A 19729-nucleotide genomic window follows, 5' to 3' on the forward strand; every position below is an offset into this window, starting at 1 on the left:
ACACTAGCACATTCTGCTTAGGATTAAAGTAGCTGCCCCAAGTATCTTCTCAATGGTCTGGACTCTCCCTCCCCCAGGCGCACGTACAACAGAGTAAAGACCCTACCAAAGTCTGAAAGGCAAGGAAAATCAAAATGAAAACCCATCCGGAGCCATCCAAGAAGCAGGTGAGAGTTTCTCCCTCCACCCATTTCATGAAGTTCCACCTGCTTTCCTTTATGGTAGAAATACTGAAGTAGCCTGGAAGCCCTGCTGGTGAATACTTCACTCGTGGGGTGGGCCACTACTGGCAGAGGGGATGACAGAGCGCTGGAACAAACATCCAGTGTGCTGTCGACTTGGCAACTGTAGACAGTTTTAAAGGCGGGGAGGACTAGGGGGTGAGGGGAGAATACCACACCATACTTTCCCCTTTAGTGTTTCTGGCATTACAGCAAATCTTGGGCAAACAAGTCCAAAAGAATAACGTGGGCTAGAATTCAAGAACAGATGTCAAAGCTACTGCAGAAAAGAGGGAAACACTGCACATTTTGATAGACCACATTTGAAACACAACCCAGTCAACTGAAGGCAGGAAAAAAAGCGCAACCGAAACCAATGCGGTAATGTGGGGATGGAGATAGAGGAGAGAGCAATCGCAGATAAGCAGAAGGCTTTTCAAAAATATAAACAATCTGGTAAGGAGGAGGACTTAGACATCTATATTTAAGCAGCAGCAGCAGAAGTTATAAAGGGAGCCTTCAAGAAGGGGGGAAAAAAGCCAATATTGAAATACGGAAAAAAAAAAAAAAAGTAAAGTTTATATTCCGTTCCAATCACACACGGATGCAGAAACTTAGAGAAAAACAAAGAGCCCTGACTGCTTTCAGTGAGGACCCTACTTCCAGACCTGGGGAGTAGCGGGGACAAAATCAGCAGTGTTTGTTGTAGCCAGGTGCTGGATGCTAGGGGCTCACTAGAGGGAAGAACTCAGGGACAGCGGGGTTGGGGAGCTGCTTTGGAAGACACTGAAGGCCCTCTGATCCCCGAGATGCCCCACGAGCCCTAGCTTGACTGAGGAGGGCTGAGCCTGGGACAGGTCACTTGCTGGAAGGCAAGCCCACCTTCATCACAGGGCTGCAGGGCCAGGGAGCCTGCTGCTGGCAGGCAGGAACCCTCCTGGGGCCTGCCACACTCCCTCCCGAGCCGTGCAGACACATGCAGGTCCACGTAAGAAACCAACGGGGGTCTCCAAACTTAATACTGTGCTGCCTCCCGCCACCGCGAAAACAAACTGGCACCATGAGGAGGAGAGACCAAGTGTCCAGATCTCTGGGTGAGGCAGGGGAGGGAGCTGTCACCTCCCCAAGTCTGGCTGGTCAGATTTAGGGCCTCACAGTCTTTGCCTAATCCCTTGAAAAAACACCACTGAATCCTAAAGGACACCCGGGCTTTCTCAGGCTGGGGGGACATCGCAAAGGGAGGAGACAGCTATTAAACATAGCCAAATACTGTTTTATTATCTACCTAGCTGGCCTACACTCAAAGTGTCAAATATATTGAAACATTAACAAGGGAATTTAGTGTGTTTAGAGAAGGTGGCAGTGGGGCCCTAAAATATAGAACCTCATCCCCTGAGTCACTGGTCACATGTAAAAAAGGAGCACGGAGAGTCCCCACATCTGAAAGGCATTAAATATTTGCAAAGAGAAAAAAACAAAACAGAACCCTAAATATCCAGCAATGGCATACTAGCATATCTACTCAAGGATTATTTTGCAATGGTTAAAAAAAAAAAAATACAGTCCTATATGCACTATATGAGATAGAATGATCTTCAAGATATATTTAAGCAAAAAAAGCAAAGTGTAAAACAATGCTAACACTGTTTATGAGAGCCTCTATACATATGCTTGCATAAGCTTCAACTATCTCTAGCAAGTTATAGAAAACAATTGTTCTGAGGAGGCACCAGGGCAGAGGGGGCTCGCGCGCGTTCTCTCTCTCTCTCTCTCTCTCTCTCTCTCCCCCCCCTTCCCCCCCCTCTCCCTCTCCCTTTTGGCCATTTCGCCATGTGCATGGATTACCTAACTGGAAAAATTGCAATATATATTAATTTTTAAAATCCTGCTTCTGTGATAAAACACACAACATATAATTATAGAAATGTATTTTACATAATGCACCCCATAGAAGAGTGTTTATGGTCTGCATGCCCACCTGCTCAGGATTGGTAATGACCTCCTAACTCATGCTGCTGATATGAAAAGTGAGGCAAGCACATCCTTTGTCAAAACAACAGCTTTTTGTTGCCCAACGCACTGTGCACTGGCCAGTCAGAGAAAACACCACTTGGCCAAGCCAGACTCTCCTGAGGAAGGACAGAGAAGGGTGTCCCCTCAGAACTACGGAGAACTCTTCTTCTGCGGGGAACATCTGACAGCCCCAGATCTGAGGTGATGGGAAACTGGCAGGATTGGCAGCAAACTCACGGACTCTGAACACAGACGCACTTCCAGGCAGGCCAAGGGAGCTGGAGAAAATACTGTAAAGTGTCTTGCCAGGGTGACACCTGGAGAAACTGCAGGTTTTTCCCTAAGTGACCAGGGGATGACTGATGTCAAGAAGCAGTAAGGTCCACGGAAAGGCCCCTAATGAGGAAAAGAAGGGTTCAGTGTGCACAGGGACACCTCACTCTATGAAATGGGGGTACTGCTAAAGAGCTGTGGATGCTGCAACCCTTTTTCCCTCAAGGGTTGTAACATCTGGCATGTTTTTTCTCCACTTCTGACAGATCCTAAAAGGATATCTCTGCCTAAACGTCAGCTTCTCAGACAAGTATTAAAGATTTACTAAACACAAAAAATAAACAGCAACCACAAAACAGCCTATTTAAAAGAAACTGTGGAAAAACTCTTTCCCAAATAAAAGAAGTCTTTTAATAATGTCAATGATCAGTTTGGAATTGCTTGTCTTTAAAGTGCGTATGTCAGTTGCTCGTTTTAAACTGAGAGCTATCTTCAGTGTTGTTTTTGTGAGACTCTCTTCCTAGGCCAGGCCAGGCCTGCGGAGGAGGCCCCCTGACCCCCAGCACCCCTGGGCTGACAGAGGAGTCACCAGCTAACTGCGCCAGCAATGCGAGTATTGTCTTTTTATTGTTGCTAACTTTAAACCAGAACTCATTCATCTGACGTTTCCTTAGGGTCTGTCTGTAAACTAATTAAACAGCAAATCCTATATAAGAATTTAAAAGGATTTATTAGTGAAAACAAAGAATACTTGTGCATAAAGAGAAAGGCCAGACACAGTGTCACACAGGTAGTCCTGATGACATTTTCTATTTTGTTTCCAGCAACAGAATCATTTGGACAAATATTAGCTACTTGGCTAGAAAGGGTTGAAGGGCCCAAGCACAACTACCAGCCTCTTCTTGTCACCACCTCCCCGGCCCCCGACGCAAAACATCTTAAACCCTCAAGACAGTGGCCTCAGAAAATCCTGGCTTGGAATCCAGGCTCCATCTCTGCTGTAACCTGTGTAGTTTTGTTCAAATAACATTCTCTAAGATAATGCATGTCAAATGCTCCATCAAGGAAATGTTTCTGTACTATCAGAGCCATGTGCTTGACCTCAGGCCTCAATTCATTCTGCCACCAGTTCCCCAACTAGGCTGGGGGCACCAGGAATGCACCTGACCCTGAATCCAGGTGCCCATGGTCCAGCTGAAGAAACTAGGAAGGCAAGGAAGAGTGACAAGACAGAAGGGACCAGGCCAGGGGAACGAAAACAGAAGCAGAAAGTAGAAAAGGGAGAACATACTGCCAGCAAGAAAGCTCATCAAGTTCTTGTGAAAGATGCCCATCTCAGCTGCGGCCTCCGGGCGAGGCTGGCTCAGTCCCCATCACCTTCCTCCTCTTCTGGGCTCACTGAGCACCTGGCACAACCTGTGCGGTAGGTGCTGTCAGAGACCCAGAAGGAAGGCTCAGAGGGACCAGGAGCCTGGTCAGGTCCCCCCAGGGTGGGTGAGGGTGGGGACGGGGCACATGGAAGGAAAGTGCCATCATTGAGCAGAGGCCAGAATGGCTTGGGCATGGAAGTAGTGACAGGGGCTGCTGAAAGGCAGGCTGGTACCGACGTGAAAACAACTGTGTTCAATTAGAAATGTAAAAGCCACTCCCCAGACATGTCCCCAAACAGTGACCAGGACGTCCACTGTTGAGTACACATATCTACACGCACACGTACTGTGCTTACACACAAGATCTCTCTGGAAGGTTCCACAAGTAAAAGTTGTGGCTGCCATTCCTTATCCTGGGAAGGAAAATGAACAGGAGGGAGTACTGGGGGGCAGGGAGGCCCTTTCACAGCCTACCTTTGGTACATTTTGAGCATGTAAATGTAATGACTACCCCTAAAAAGTAAACATTTATTTTTTAAAATCCCATTTTTTTTCCTTATAATGAAATAACGTAGGTTTTGAAGAACTGCTAAGGACCTATGTATGCTTCATTCCCAGAGAGGCACTCTTACACGGTGCTGCCGGAAGTGCATGTTGTTCTGTTCATGGGTGTGTGCACTGACAATAATCTCTATCTAAAGAAGAACCTTGCAGGATTCCCAAAGTAAATGTTAATGTTTTCAGTTACTTTATAAGTTTAAGTAGAGAACCAACTCTGACCCCTTATTTCCCAAGTGGTTTTTTTTTTCCCCCAGACACTTAATCCTTAATCACCACTTTCCTACTCACAATCTCTGATACACCAACAGGTAATATAAAAACCTGAATTATGGCTGCAGTATTCTATCATGTGATGTCAGTCACGTGGGCCAGCAGGGAGCACTTCCACTCAGGAAGCCGTAGTTTCCACAGAATTAGACAGATCTCCAACAGAGACCTTAGTGGGCGAGTGGCAAAGATGGACAGGAGGAAAAGAGGGAGAGACTCGACTGACCCACCCCACTCTGTGAGTTCCCACCCTCCTTGCATGCAGCCCAGGAGAATCTCAACAGAAGGCAAGCACAGAAAAGCAAACTAAATGGAGGAAAGCAGTACTGAGTAAAGGCAGGAAGGAAGGAAGTATTGGAGTATGTACAGGGAACTGCAAGGAGTTCAGTTTGATGCAAGATTAAGATGCCCTCCATTCCCTCATGGGTATTAATTTCCACAACCGTAAAGGTGATCTGATACACACACACACACACACACTCTGCAAGAAAGGGGACATGCCATGCATAGCCCAAATTAGAGCTTGTCATTCTTGCTCTAACTCCTTCAGTGGCTTCCAAGGGGGCCTGGGATGAGACCACTGAGGGTCCGCCAGGCTCCTACACTGGCACATTGGTCTTCCTCTAGTGTCCCCCAGAGGGTCTACTGCTTTCTCTCAGACCCTCAGCACAGCTGTTCTTGGTTAAGCTTTTCCTTTCTCTCTTCCATGAAACTCTCAGATCTCTACTCAAATACCACTTCTCCTACCCCATATCTCTTCCTCCCTTCCTAGAAGAAACAGTGCGGAGTGTGCCCCACCCCATGAGCTGTGCCTCTGGCAGAGATCCGAGTTTGCAATTCCACATCCCGTAGGCTGTGAGCTCTGGCAAGGCCTGTGTTTTGCTCACTATGGGATTCTCAGCACTTGACCGGGTGCTGAGGCACATCACAGGTGGGTAGTCAAAATTTAATAAATGAAAGAATAAGCTAAAAACAAAAGGCAAAATAAACTAAATGCTATAACAGAAGTCCAGGAAAAAGTGCTAAAGGGCTCAAAGCAGGAAAATTACTTCTCCTTGGGAGAAAATTAGAAACATCTTCATGAAAACAATAGCACCTTGAAGAAGAGCCTGCAGGCCAACAGGGATGGACTCTGAGCAGAGGGACCAATATAAGGAGAGAGGGGACAAATTTGTGAACTCTGCAGACTGGCAAGGCTTCCGGTAGGAAAGAGATGGCTGCAGAAAATACAATACAATACAATACAATACAATACAATACAATAGGCACTAAGGCCTTGAATGGCAGAGAATAGTCTGGAACAGTTCAGCAGGCGGAAGAGGAAAGGCTGACAGAGCCCCTCTTGAAGCCAAGAAAGGCCAAGGAAGAGGAAAGGGGAACCTGAAGGAGACACACGCTCTCCTCTCACTCACCCTCAAAGGATCCTGGGTCAAGTTGCAGAATGGTACTATTTTCGTAAGAATTAGATAGAGTACATGGTAAGAGGGGCTCCTCCCTGCTGAAGCAGCCCAGGAAGTAACTTTCTTCACAGCTCCACCCTCAGTATGGGGAAAGGGGAAACAGGAACAGGAAAAGTCCACTCAGAAAGCGCTTTTAGGAAAAAAGGGAGCAGCAAAGCAGACATGGGGTTTGCTGTTGAGGTTCTTCCATTAGGTGGCCCACATCTGCTTCATATCTGTGTCCCCAGGGGTGCTTTTCCAAGATCAGGGGACACAAGGTTCCTGTAGTGCCTGGTATGGAGCCCAACACACAGTCGGTGCTCAGTAAACGCTGGCTGAACTGCGTGGACAAGAAGTGAGCTTTCTGGGTTAATCTCTCCCTGCAGTACTCTGACTCAGGGAATAAAAACGCAGGTGTGTGAAAACGCAAGGGACTGCTTTATAGTTCAAGTTTCTAGTTAGCCGGGGGCTTAATCAGAAATACCGTATTTCAGCCCTTGCTATAATGTGTCCAGCACAACTAGCCATCTTCTCCTATCTTGGCAAGGAGAGTCAAATGATAAAAACACAACCACGCAACCTCCTGGCCAGATCTCACAGAGCCCAGTGGCTGTATTCATAGTTGAGGTGGGTCCTCTCCCTCAGTACTCCAGAGAAAAGGAGAGAATGTTTGGGACCAGGAATGGGGGAGAGGGGCAGTGACTATAGGGGGAGGCCAGGGTTCATGTGGACTCTCGCCGCCTGTCAGCTCTGTGACCAGCCTAGCTGCCTAACCTAACACAAGCCTCCTAGCGCTGTTATGAGGATTAGATAAGATAAAGTGCAGGTACAATGAGTGATAATGTTAATTTCATTTTTCCTCTCACTATTCAACCTGACCTCACCTCGAATAAAGATTATTTTCTTTTATCCTTTTTCCTCTTGAAACACTGTACTAGTATGTACTCAGTATTTCGTGATTCTGGGAGACAACTTGATATATTTAATTCTCAATCTGGGAAATCCAAGTGAAACAATTTACTCCAACATATACTTCCTGCCTGTGGCCTTCCCACGTAAAGGCTGCATCACTGCGGGTGGTGCAGGTAGGAAGGGACAGAGGTGGGGACAGGATCCTCTCAGTGTAATTTTGATTTTGGATCAAATGGAGGCATCCTCAGAAAATAAAATTGAATAAAAATAAATAAATTGGCCTAATAAAAACTATGAGTACAAAGTTTTCATACAGCCTTTTTGTGTCAGTATTAAGAAATTTCAATAGAACCAAGATTTTGTTTTTGATTGTTTTTCACCCTGTCGAAAACCCACTATGCAAAGACAAAAATGTCAGATGTATCCAAAAAACATTGCACTATACACAGAGTACTTGCCAGACTCTCATTTAAACAGGGAGACGTGAGAGACACGTCTCGGTGATGCATAATGGAGTATGGGCGGATAGAGACCCATGTCACTGAGAGGAGGCACAGGCAGCCCAGGGCTGTTGCAGGAAGGGGAAAACACGTCTTTTAACCCTAATGAAAAGAATTCAGCTTTCCATACTAGTTGCACCATATGACACTGTTGACATCTGACCAGGTTTGAGCAACAAAAATATCTGTTCCATAAGTAGCATTCTTTACTGCTGCACTCTGTCTGGGTTGCAAAACAATACTAAGTTTGCCTGCCAGCCACAGCCTTTCAGACATGCTCAACTCCAAATGGCAGGAATGCCTCACCCCTCTCTGATCTTGCACTTCTCAGGGAGCCTGAAGGACCCTGCCTCCTCTCGTGAGCCGCCCCCACCGCCATGCCATCTGGATTGGTCCTTGCTGTCTGGCTATCTCACTTGCCTGGAGCTTTCTTCTCCATCTTGTTCTGGGTTGAAGCGGGTGCCCCTTGGCTGGGTCCCTTGTCTTCTGCTTCTACTGTGCTCCCCACAGCCTACACCCTCCTCTGCAGGACCCACACTGGGGGTCAGGGAGGGGCTGCCAAGGTCGGACCTGTTGGTACTAACAGTCCCATGGACCTCAGGATGAACTTGGGAGAAAAATGGCCACAGGAGCTTTGTTAGTCCCATGTCACAAAAGAGGAAACCAAGCTTGGTCACGTATGTGATTTACCTGCTACCAAATGCCCAGGGAATAGGTCCCTTGACTCCATGGCATTTGTCATTCTTCTTATACTTAGTATATATTATTAGACAAATCTTAAAACCAAGTCAAGGAACATGTATAAAAGACCATGGGTAAGGACAAGAGGGGAGGAGAACAGACTGGGGGAGAAGGGCAGGGGATGGCAATGGCGGGGGCAGGGAGGAATGGGGATAAGTGTAACTTAACAATAAAAGCAATTCAAAAAGAAAAGACAAAATGGGAACTTGTTAAAATTTTTACCTGACCATGAAGGTTGATGTAGGAGGCAGGGTCATTTGTGGCTAATTCCCCTCCCTAGCTCAATGTTATTTGCTCCACTGCTCTGGATGCAGGACAGGAGATCGAAGACAGAGAAGAGATAGATGCAAACCCCACCACTGCATGTGGAATGGAGAAAGGGAGACTAGAGAGATCTTTAGTGGGCTGGCCTATCAACCAATTAACTGGAACCAGGGACCAATTTATTAAATGAGGGGTATGAATGGGAACTACATTACCCAAAATGGTAGTCACCAGTCACATATGGCTATATAAATTTAAATAAAATTAAAACTCAGTTTCTACTCTGCAGTAGCCACATTTTGAGGGCTAGTGACAACTATATATGACGAAGTAAATATAACCCATCAACACAGGAAGTTCTCCTGCACAGTGCTGGCCTAGAATGACTCCCCAGGTTCTAAGGGTGACACTTATTAACTGTTACAAAGCAGACACTGCTGCCCCATTTCACATTCTGAGGAAACTGATGATTAGCTGACTGGCTCTGCCCAAATCGCACTATGAAGGAGTAGAGCCAAGATCCCGATCCAGATGTGGATAACTAGCACCATGGAATCTCTTTGCAGTAAGCCACTACTATGCCTCTTTCCCGCACTCCGGCTTAACATATTTGACTTTCCCCAGGAAACAGGAGGCTAAAAATGGGGCAGGGGAAGGAAAAAAATGTGTTTTAATGACAAAAATAATTATGTCCCTGCCAAAATGAATAACTCTGATCTTCCTCTACACTGGTAAATGTTTTCCTCCTAAAGTATTTGTTTCAGACATAAGCCTTTAATTTGAATACTTTTGGAGCCAAAATTTCTCTCAGTTGAAAATATTTATTTCTATTGTTTGGCAGGAATCAATTTGTTAGGGCACCAGCCACTCTGGCAAAGGTTCCCTTCCATTTCTCTGGGAAAACGCTTGGCAAAACTACCACTGCCCCTGAGCGCGCGCTCTCCACCCGCCCCTGGGCTATCCCAGCCACAAACATCTGCCAGCACACCCATGGCTGTGAATCAGGCCAACCATCAACGCCTGTGCTAGGACTGAGACGCTCTGGGGGTGATTAGGAATATAGAGCTGGGCTGGTGGGCAATCTACTGAATATGATTTTCAAGATTAGACTATATTTTATTTCATTATTTTGCAAGTAGTAGACTTGTGACACAATATTAGGTGATTTTTCACACAGCCCTGTCTCTTCTGGTATTAGTGAAATCTAGGAAGCAAGCAGCAAGATTTGGGGACGACCCAGCTCCACCCTGGCTGCAGGAACTGGGACAAGTCACCAGGATGCCTTAAGCCTTGGTTTTCTCATCTATAAGATATACTGCCGACCCTGACTCACAGGGCCCTTGGAAAATTGCACGACATAAAGAATACAAAAAACTCTTGTAAGTTTAAAAAAAAAGAAAAAGTTGCCTAGAAATGGTAGTTGTTCTTCTGCAAGGATAAGATATCCTCCAACTTCCTCACTTAGCTCCCTTTCTGTATAATCCGAGGGGGAGGGGTTGCTTAAGAGACAGATCATGAAAGTTAAAAGCTATCACAGTTATAGGTGAAGTGCTAATAACTTCATTTTGAAACTGTCAGGTTGTTGTGTTTTTTTTTAAATCACAGCTGTGGCTTGCACTAGAACGCTACCTGTAGCTGCATTTCCTTCTCACGTTTTAATTAGCAAATAAAAACTCCAAAACCTCTCAAAATGTTTTTGCCTAGAATAAGGAAAAGCCAAAAGATGCCAAAGAGCTGGGGAAAACCAAACAAGTTAAGAGCAATCTATCAACAACGCGGAGCAGGTTTACTTGAGCCAATGTCAGGCCAGGAGATGCCACCTCTGAGCCAGCTTTGATTTTATTTTTGCAGTTAATTTTCAAGATTTCAGGTGTCCAATAAGCATGGTTTATAACATCCCACCATTGGCTGAGAAATGCTGCCAGCCAGATGGCCCGGCAGAATGACACACGTATGGCAGGGAATGTGAATGTCCCATGTGATTCCTTCGCTCCCTCCTGGCACCACTGCTGCTGGCCACTCTCAGGAAACCTGGGTGCTGGGTGCCAATAGGTGATACTACATGAGGGTTTTTGGTGCCAAAAGCAGAAATATGATTTTTAAAGGGATCATTTAAATCCTCGTAAGAATTTTACCTCTAACTATACTAGATGTGAGGGACACTGAGGGAGGAAAAGGGGTTGTTGCTTCATGAGCTGCCCTGGAAGTGCTGCTGCCAGTCTGCCCACTCTGGGCCCTGGAATGGTGACCCCACTTATACCTCACCCCACCCGGGGAGCTTTCTGAAAAACAGTTGGAGGGGTTCTTTAAGTCAGACTTTATAAAGCCAGCTGAAGAGCTATTGCTAACTATCTAAACTCACACTGAAGGATGAAAACACAATTGACAAGCACAATAACAAAAAACTGCTACCAGCTATATAATGGGATTCTGATAGTCATTTGCATCCAGCGCCCTCAGCCAGTGCAGCTCCCAACCAACACCCTCCGAGCTCTGTCCCAGCATGGACGGCCCCCCTTCATCCCGGGCCTGGACTCTGTGGTCTCCTCAGGGCCCTGATGGGAGAGGCACAGTAGGGGGGGGCGGTAGTTCCTGGGGCCGAAAATTAATGACAATTACAAAGAATTCCCAATCTCTCTCTCACTGCTCCAATTTCAAGTTTACATCACCTGTTGTTTTTCCCTAACTCTAGATGCTATTAAATACACAGACATCAAGGAGATTTTTCTCTATGAAAAACTCATCTAAATGATTATCACTTGTTTTGGCCCAGGAATGACGTTTCTCTATACCCTCTGTTCTTGGTATTCTTATGTTTGTGCCTCTTGTGACTTCTCGATAGAATTCTGATCTTGTTTGGAGGCAAAAGGCAGCTCCCCCAGTAGAGTGTAATCTACAAAGGGTCACCCCATCACCCTCCCAGCAACACCTGCCAGAGGCCGGGACCCCAGGACATCGCCCCTACAGCATCAGCAACTCTGGCCAGGTGGCCTCGGTTATACTCCCTGGCTGTTTCCCTGCCACAGGCATTCTGTCACAGGTAGGAAGCCACAGGCAGTGATGTACAAGCAGCAGCCACTGCTTTCTGAGCCAGCGACAATTTGAGTCTGCCAAGCTAATGTAAATGTGAAGAAACTACTGTCATAGATCTGAAATGATAACTGAGATCGTTAACCATCAAAAACAAAAACTATCAATTATATCTAGTAAAAAAGCATACCAACATATTTATTTTATCAAGATTTTCAACAAAAGCGGAGACAAAAGATGATTCCCTAGTTCACTCCTAGCTATACCTTATCTCTAAGTATCTGCTCAGTAGGTTTCACCAGACTTCTAAACACTGGTTTTATACTAAAGAAACTGCACATAATCACCAAGAGCAAAAACTCAGCTACAGCAGGAACACCTGAATTATGGAGAGCCAATGGGATCATGAAAAATTCGCCTGCATCCCAAAGACTCTCAGAAGAAAAGATATAGCCAGTTTAAGTTTGACACCTATGTGAAACTGTGGCCAAAGGAAACCCAAGGTTTCACTCCCAGGGGACAGCTATGAAGCCCAAATGCTCCAAGAAACTGTCCCTCTACCCCTCAGCTCCTTGATCAACTTACTGTCCGCTCATCAGAGGCACCCTCCCCTTGCACTCATTATGGGGGACAAGGCCAGGCAGGGCATAAAAGCACACTGGTGCCCAAAAAGCTTACTACTTGGTAAAATAACTGGACAACTACAAGGCAGGATGCTACAGGAGAGGTACCAAGACTACTGGGAGTTGAGGGGAAGAGAGATGAGGGGAGTTGGGAGGATCAGGGAAGACTTCCTAGGAAAGGGAGGAACAGATGACCTTAAAGAAACTTTGTGTGGGGGAGAGGAGGAAAGAGGGAGAGTTCCAGAACGCACAGAACGCACAGAATGAGCAGAGGCAACATAAAGAGCTGCAGCTAGTTTACTGACTCCTGCTTTACATTTGTCAGTTTTCATTGCCACAACAATGCTAACATGGTCAGTATGCCCGTTGCACCAATGAGTGAGCACACAAGTTCAGAGGTAAAGGCAACCCGACCAAGATCACACATTTAGGAAGTGAAATTTAGAAGGCAGTATTTTCTGCACCTAAATCAGCTCCTTCCACTACAGAAGAATCCTCTCAAAAGTGTAAAAGGCTTGGGGTTGACATGGGGACAGTGGGCTCCAGGGACACAGGGAGAAAGAACTCTAGGGTTCCTTCCCCTCCTAGGGTTCCTTCCCCTCCTTAGCTATGGAGCAGGTGACAGTGGTCTTCATATCCTCCAGCTCTCCTTTTCTGTAGTCTGCTTTCTTCTCCTCCTGACAAGGGGCTGGGGCAGTTCCTTCAGGATGCTGGTACCACGTCTGCTTTGAAAAAAGGCAAGACAGTGGGGTCTCCAGGGCCAAAGTTATAATTATTTGTTGGATCACTAAGAAAGGTGGAGGCAGATCTAATCGGAGCTCTGAAGGTGCATTTGACTCTGTTTCGAGTCACAGTGTTGTTGACTCTCTAGGCTACTGACAATCATTGCAGATCTTTAGAAAGATCATCCTGGAAGCGACTGAAGAATGAATCAGAGGGAGAAGAGGCTAAGAGCAGGCCAAACTGAAATGCAATTCAGCATTTCAGCAAAGAAGCCATGGGGCAAGAAAGAGTCACCAAGGGCAAAAGAGGTCCAGCCTTAACACCTGACGAGAGGATAGCCACCCAGTAAAATCTGCAATCGAGCAAGAAAAAGGAAAGAAGAGAAACACAACTTGTCTCTGAAAAGAACCCTGAATCCGCTTCAGTGAATAAATACAGGAAGCAGCCACAAGAAGAGAAAATAGGATATACTAAAATGGAATTATGAGCCTGGCACTGAAAAGCGGTGGAGACTTTCTCCATCCCAGCTGTTGCCAGCTTTTGCTTGCACCCCCTACTTTAAATGCTCACAGAGGTCCCAGAACCAATCAGCATCGGACCTGTCAAATCTGACTGCTGGAATAAAAATGGAAAGGCCGAGTGGCAGCCGTAACATGGAATTTCCTTGTTTTTATTAGTTTAAGGCTCTTAAAGAGTAACTTTTACATTGGGGAAAACTTCTCAAATATGTACTACTTGAAACTTAGATCCAGTTACCTCTCACATGTTTTCAATCAGTCTGCTTGCCAATTTTACTAGTTATCAAAAGACATTTGTGGTTGAAAGCAGGGAATGGGCCTTCCCCTCCCAGTACATCTGCCCTTCTCACGGTGACCTCACCCTGCTGGATCCCTAACCCAGCCACCAGCTGCCAGAACAGCCTGATGGGACAGATCAGGGTGTGCTACTAGAGCTCACAGTTATTTATTTCATAGCACCGGCGCTACAGTGATACCTGGGTAAGGCTTTTTTTTTTTAAACAAAAACTTTTGATAAAATCCAGCTTTTCGCATTACTATTGCTACTTAAATGAATCCAGAAACACAAGTTTCTCTTGAAATGCACACATACTAAAATAAATTTGGTTGCTCAATTCCCAATTCCTATAATTAAACCTATTGAGATTTGGGGAGAGCAGTGAGCTGATCATGCTACATTCTGGGTGTTATTAAACACTGACGCTGGACATGAAAAGAGTAAGCTACAATGACCCTCGTGTGATCCTTAAAACAGCAAAAAATAAGAGAGCCTAACTCACTTGTTACTGTTAGAAATCTTCTAATTAAGCACAGAATCTCCAAATTCCTAATAAAGAGCCCCTTGTCCTGTTCTTGCTATGCTAACCCAACACACCCGGGCTAAGCTTTCTAAGGCATTAAACCACAAATGTTTCATATGAAACAGCATAAAACTCCATGCTGTCACTGGGAGGACAAAGATGGGCAGTGGTACATTGAAAACAAAATGAATCCCACATGGTGTCCTAAACAGTTTACCTGATATAAATTAGAGGAAAGCCTAATGAGACTGGAGACTCTGTGTACTCGTCGAAATGAGGCCACCCTGTGTACTGCGTACTTCACATGTAGTAGCAGGTGCATGACTTACTGACCTTCACAGTCAGCTCGGAGCCCAGGAGCCAGGGTGCGCCTTACTTTTCATGTGGACTGACTGCTGGCCTGAGGCATAAAGGACAATGTTGACGGCTCATAAGAGATTGTTAGGGGTGGGCAATGGCTAGTGGACTACACATTTCTGGTATGAATATGCACCTCTCTCATGAATACAAAAAGGCAGACAAATCCTCTGAAACGAAAAAAAACTTCGTATGCAGTTTGTTAGGGACAGGCTCCAAATTTCCGACACAAACATTTATTTTTAATCCAGCTCATTTATTTCTCATTTGAAACCTGTTAATTTCATGACTGAGAATCCATCAAGTTTCAGACTGGAATTAATTTTAGCAACTGCTTTATACCAAAAATATTAGTAGATGTAGCTGTGTAACTGGCCTCACTTCACACACTGTCACTGAAAGTCTGCATCTTCGAATTCCTCCCAGATAGTACAGTTCATGCTGACAAAAAGCATTCTCAAGTTGGTGAGCTCACAATTCCTTCTCAAGGAGCACACAGAGCTGTCGGGAGCAATGCCAGCAATCTGGTCACTGGCCTTTTTTACACAGAACTGTGGCACTGCTTTGTCCCCTCCCTACTCAGAGAAGTGACTGTCACTGCGTGCATACTGATTCTACACCGGTTACCTTTCAACAAGTGCATATTGATTACACACTGTCCCTAGTCGGGGCTATTCCCAGCTGCCTGGTGGTTATCTTTACACACGCTCCCTCACACTGATCTTTTCCATCTGCACCTGTCCACAAACTAAGCTGTCCAGCCCGGAAAGCAATCTGTGTGGGTTAGGGCAAGTTGAAAGTCGGGAGGCTGCGGATTATAGTCTGCCATCCTGAGACATGTATCTTGCTTTATTTTACTTGTGATTTAAAAAAAAAAAAAAAAAAAAAAAAAAAAAAAAGATGCAGCCCCTGAGTCATCAGTAATTCATCCCCTTGCATAGGGCCACCAGTTTCACAATTATAATAGTTAAAGCAGCAGGCATCACCTTTGACTGACTCTGCCTGAAGGTTCAGTTGCTGCAACATCTCTAAGACAAGGGCAGGCTTCAATACTGCAGAAAGCCACTTGAATTCCATTTTGTGAGGCCAGAGTTTTGGTGGCTCTCTCAGTCCACCTTCCCTAGAATTCTTTAAGAATGCATGTTTCTCTTGCCCTTGGAGGCTGGGCCAAAACCTTCTCTGGGGAAGCCACTCAGCAAAGCTTCTCAGCAAAGTTTACCGACACTCCCAACCCGTGGGCCACTGCACAGGTGAGAAAACCCCATCACAGCAATTTCAAAATCTCAAGTTCTGCTATAGCCTACAGTATCCAAACCCAGCAACCTGGCCGAAGCCCCCACACCTAGCGTCTTCTTCCTGCCACTCAGATCCTCAGCGAGCAGTCAGCGCCATAGGCAGGCTCACCCCAACTACTGGGCTTAGTTTTCCAATGGCCCTGCAGTTGGAATTCCCACTGTGGCTATAATGGGATGGCCCTGCTAATTAGTTCTACCTTTTCCTGCAAATCTCCAGGAAAAGCATTTCCCAAATAATTCCTGAAATATCCAGTCTCTAAGAAACTTGGAAAGCCAAACAGGGCTCAACCTGGCACAGGAGATTGGGTCACAAGGCTCTGCAAGGCGACCATCCCTACACTCTGGTGGCTAGCCAGATGGCATCCGTATGGGACAGCCCAGCAAAGCACCCTCTAGGGAGTCAGAAACTATGCTTTATTTTACAATCAAACCAGGTCCTCGTCTTCAGGGCTGTCAGTTAAAGAAACATTTTTCAGGAGCCCCCAAAATGTTTAAATGGTTCCCTTCCCTAGTAGCTAGCACTCCCCCCACTGGATTCCTCCCTAAGAGTTTTATTGAAGACCGGCATTAAAGCACACTATTTGCTTATGAATTTGAGGGCCTGTGAAAGTCCCACAACTGCTCTGCACTTGATAGTGCACTGCCAAGGCATTTCCATTCTTTGAAACTGGGGCCATAATTTATGCAGCTCTATATATTTGAATGAAATTCTAACCACACCTTGCTTAAATTTCTGAGGAGTAATAATACTTCTAAACTACTTTAATTTTAAAAAAACACACACACAATCCCCACGTCAGACATTTTCTACCGGGCAACATCATCACAGTAGTAAGATACATACCTGTGCAATGTCCTACGTGTACAAAGCAGAGACATCGGCCCCAACAGCAGCACAAACTTTGGAGCAAAGGACTTGCCACTTATTTACATCTCCAAAGCGTTTCAGATTCAAACTTGAATATATATTTCACACAGTACCAAAACTTTTAAATATCCACAAGAAGATTTCATTTTTATAGGCAATAAACATTAAATCTAAAGGACTAGAACATAAAAAGTGTTTTAATACCATATAAATCACTTTTCCCTAGACAGACTAAATCTCCGAAGGTTTTAAGGACGGCAATATAAATTTTTATGGCAAATTATCTACATAGAAATTATCTGCATGAGATGCACTTTCACTTCTCATTTACATAGTGCTGACAATCTTCTCTATCACAACAGCCAATCCAATTTGGGAAATCGCACGTACAGGAGAATACTAGCATTCGAGCTAGCCGGAGATCTCCCCTTCTTTCTGCCCATCGTCTTCGTTTGATGCAACTAGGGTCTGTCCATTTTTCTACAAAAGAACCAACAACCCAAACACGGTATGGCTGCTCAAAAGGTAAAAGAAATTCAGAGGCCATGCCCTAAACACGCTTCCTACCGCACTCCTTGGGCCCGCAGCCAGCCGGCTTGATTCCACAGCCCTAGAACTGGTGTTTTAAGAACGTTCTGCTTACAAGGCAACACGGCTTTGTCTTCCAGATTAAAAATTTTAAAGGAATCCCAATATAAGTAGAAATTAGGACTGTTCTATCAGAGAGCAAAATATGATAATGTTATCAACAAACATTTTATTGTATCAGTGAGTTATAAAGTTTACAACCTGGCCCCAAATTACGAGGCGACTGAGAGTTTCTATTCCCTCTTGGAGTTATTTCCTAATAACAGAACAAGGAAAATGTAGCAAGCATGCCTGCTTTCAGGCCTGCTATTAATTTTAGCTGGTCGTCTGAAGAAAGAAAAAGAAAGGGTTTCTGTAAATGGTCTCCCTATTGGTTTTATTCACATAATAAATACTAAAGTTAATTTTTGTGCCTTTCATCTAGGATAGTTTTAGGGGTTGTAATGGTCTGAAAATTTAAATACAGCTCTCCTTCAATTTCTTCCAGGGCCTAATTAAACAAAAATAGATCTAGCATCACAAAATTCTGCACAAAAAATGAAAATAAAAGAAGTATTTTGGAAAAGGGCACCAATTTTAACTGACTCTAGCTTGGATATATAAGCATTAACAACAGACTGCTGGGAAGGGAAAGCACATTTTAACAACATTTTTCAATTAAACAGTCACATTTTCATGAAATAAAAATCCACATAGATTTTTTAGGCTGCGTATAACATAGTAATGACAAGCCCATTTCCTCCGGCTCATTACAAAATTTTCTTGTTGAAGTGGCAATTTCTGCCCTGGACGACTAAATGAGGGTAATTAGAGGCCCACAGTAAGTTTTGAAAAACTGAACAACCAGAAGACACTCTGAAATATGGTGCCAGAAACACTCTGTTTTGCAAATGAAGGAGGTAACATTTTCTCTCCAGATTAAAAGACACTTGACGCCAACTAACAGCAGCTTGTGTGATCTTATTTAAAATGTGCTAAAGCATTATACCACTTCGCCAAATGGGAGGAAAAGGAACAATACTAGACCTAAAATTAAAAGAATCTGACCAGCAAACTGCTTCTAGATGCAGTTTTCTTAAGAAGTCCAACTATCCTCAGCTTGCCACCAGCCAGTTCCGGGCAAGAAGAGGTACAGAATGGGGACAAAAAACATGCTCAGGGATCTGACTCATTCAATAAGCATTTAATGGGTCCCCACCTCTGACAGGTTAGTTTAGGGACCAAAAAAAAAAACTAAATTGAGCACCGCCCCTACCCACCCAGGCCTTTCAGTCTATAGTCAAAGCGCAATAAGAGCAATCCAGATAATTAACAGCAGCAACAACAAAGCCTTAAAAAGTAATTCAACTGAACATTTATTGACACAATGCACTGGAGGAGATGATGAAAAAAATTAGCAGACCTTCTCCATACAGAAATTCAACACCCTCAAAACCAACACCAACTGATCCAAAAATCAAAATGTCATAATTTAGGGGGGGAAATAAAGGATTCCTTCTCCAAATTAGTATTTGAATGAACAACTCCAAATAGGGAATTCAAATGCCACCATCTCCGTAATTCTTTCCCTGCTCTCCCATGCCAGTCAGAACTATTTCTCCCTCACCTGCACTCTCTCGAGCATGTGTCAAATTCTGTGTGGTTTTCAGTTATTAGTGGGCCTTCTTGACCCTGCTAGAGAACAGCTCCCAGAAGACAGTGGCTGTCTTAGTTATCTTTGGATTCCCCACAGCACCTAAAGCAGTTAGGAGTACACACATCTGATCAGTAAGTGCGGCTCCACATCTGCTCCACATTATTAGAGGATCCAGTCCCGGACTCTGGAGCTCACTGCAAACAGCCAACTTCCCTGGACTGAGGTTCTCAATAAACTAGTTTTTAAAAGTGGTTTGGGTATCTACATCTAATAGTTAAACATCTTTGACAACAGAATTACAGGACCTACAGTAATTTTAAAAGCTACCTCCACAGGAAAGTGTTCAAAACACAATGCAGAAACATTAATAAGTAAAAAAAAGAAAAAAAGCAAGAAAAAAAATTCTGCTAAATGATCTAACACTAAATAAGAATTAAGACATCTTACTTAAGTGACAAAAGAGTCAAAAATAAGAAGCAAGCAACAGCTTAAACAATGTCAAACCACACTTCAGAAATTAAAAAAAGATCTTGTTAGCAGGTAAAGTGAGACGGGGTAGACGGTAATAACCACAGCCATGAAAAGTTTTAAGGTTAACCTAACCAATTCAATGAAGTACATAATGATTAAATGACAGTTCCAAAAAACACAATTCAGAAAGTAGAAAGGTAGATTTGTGTTCTTGCGGTAAGTGAAAATACACAAAGTAGAATAAAGCTGCTATTTTTCC

The 19729-nt window shown here is 44.5% G+C and overlaps 1 protein-coding gene across 4 annotated transcripts in view; it reads right to left on the bottom strand.

Annotated features, from left to right (window-relative positions):
- The window catches only part of CUX1 (cut like homeobox 1), a 364417-nt gene that overhangs the window by 289265 nt on the left and 55423 nt on the right, over positions 1-19729 (bottom strand). The gene's annotated exons all lie outside the window — the stretch shown is intronic.

Source organism: Pteronotus mesoamericanus, unplaced genomic scaffold (assembly GCF_021234165.1).
Source record: "Pteronotus mesoamericanus isolate MK-2021 breed Mesoamerican mustached bat unplaced genomic scaffold, CSHL_Meso_final scaffold_167, whole genome shotgun sequence".
NCBI lineage: Eukaryota > Metazoa > Chordata > Mammalia > Chiroptera > Mormoopidae > Pteronotus > Pteronotus mesoamericanus.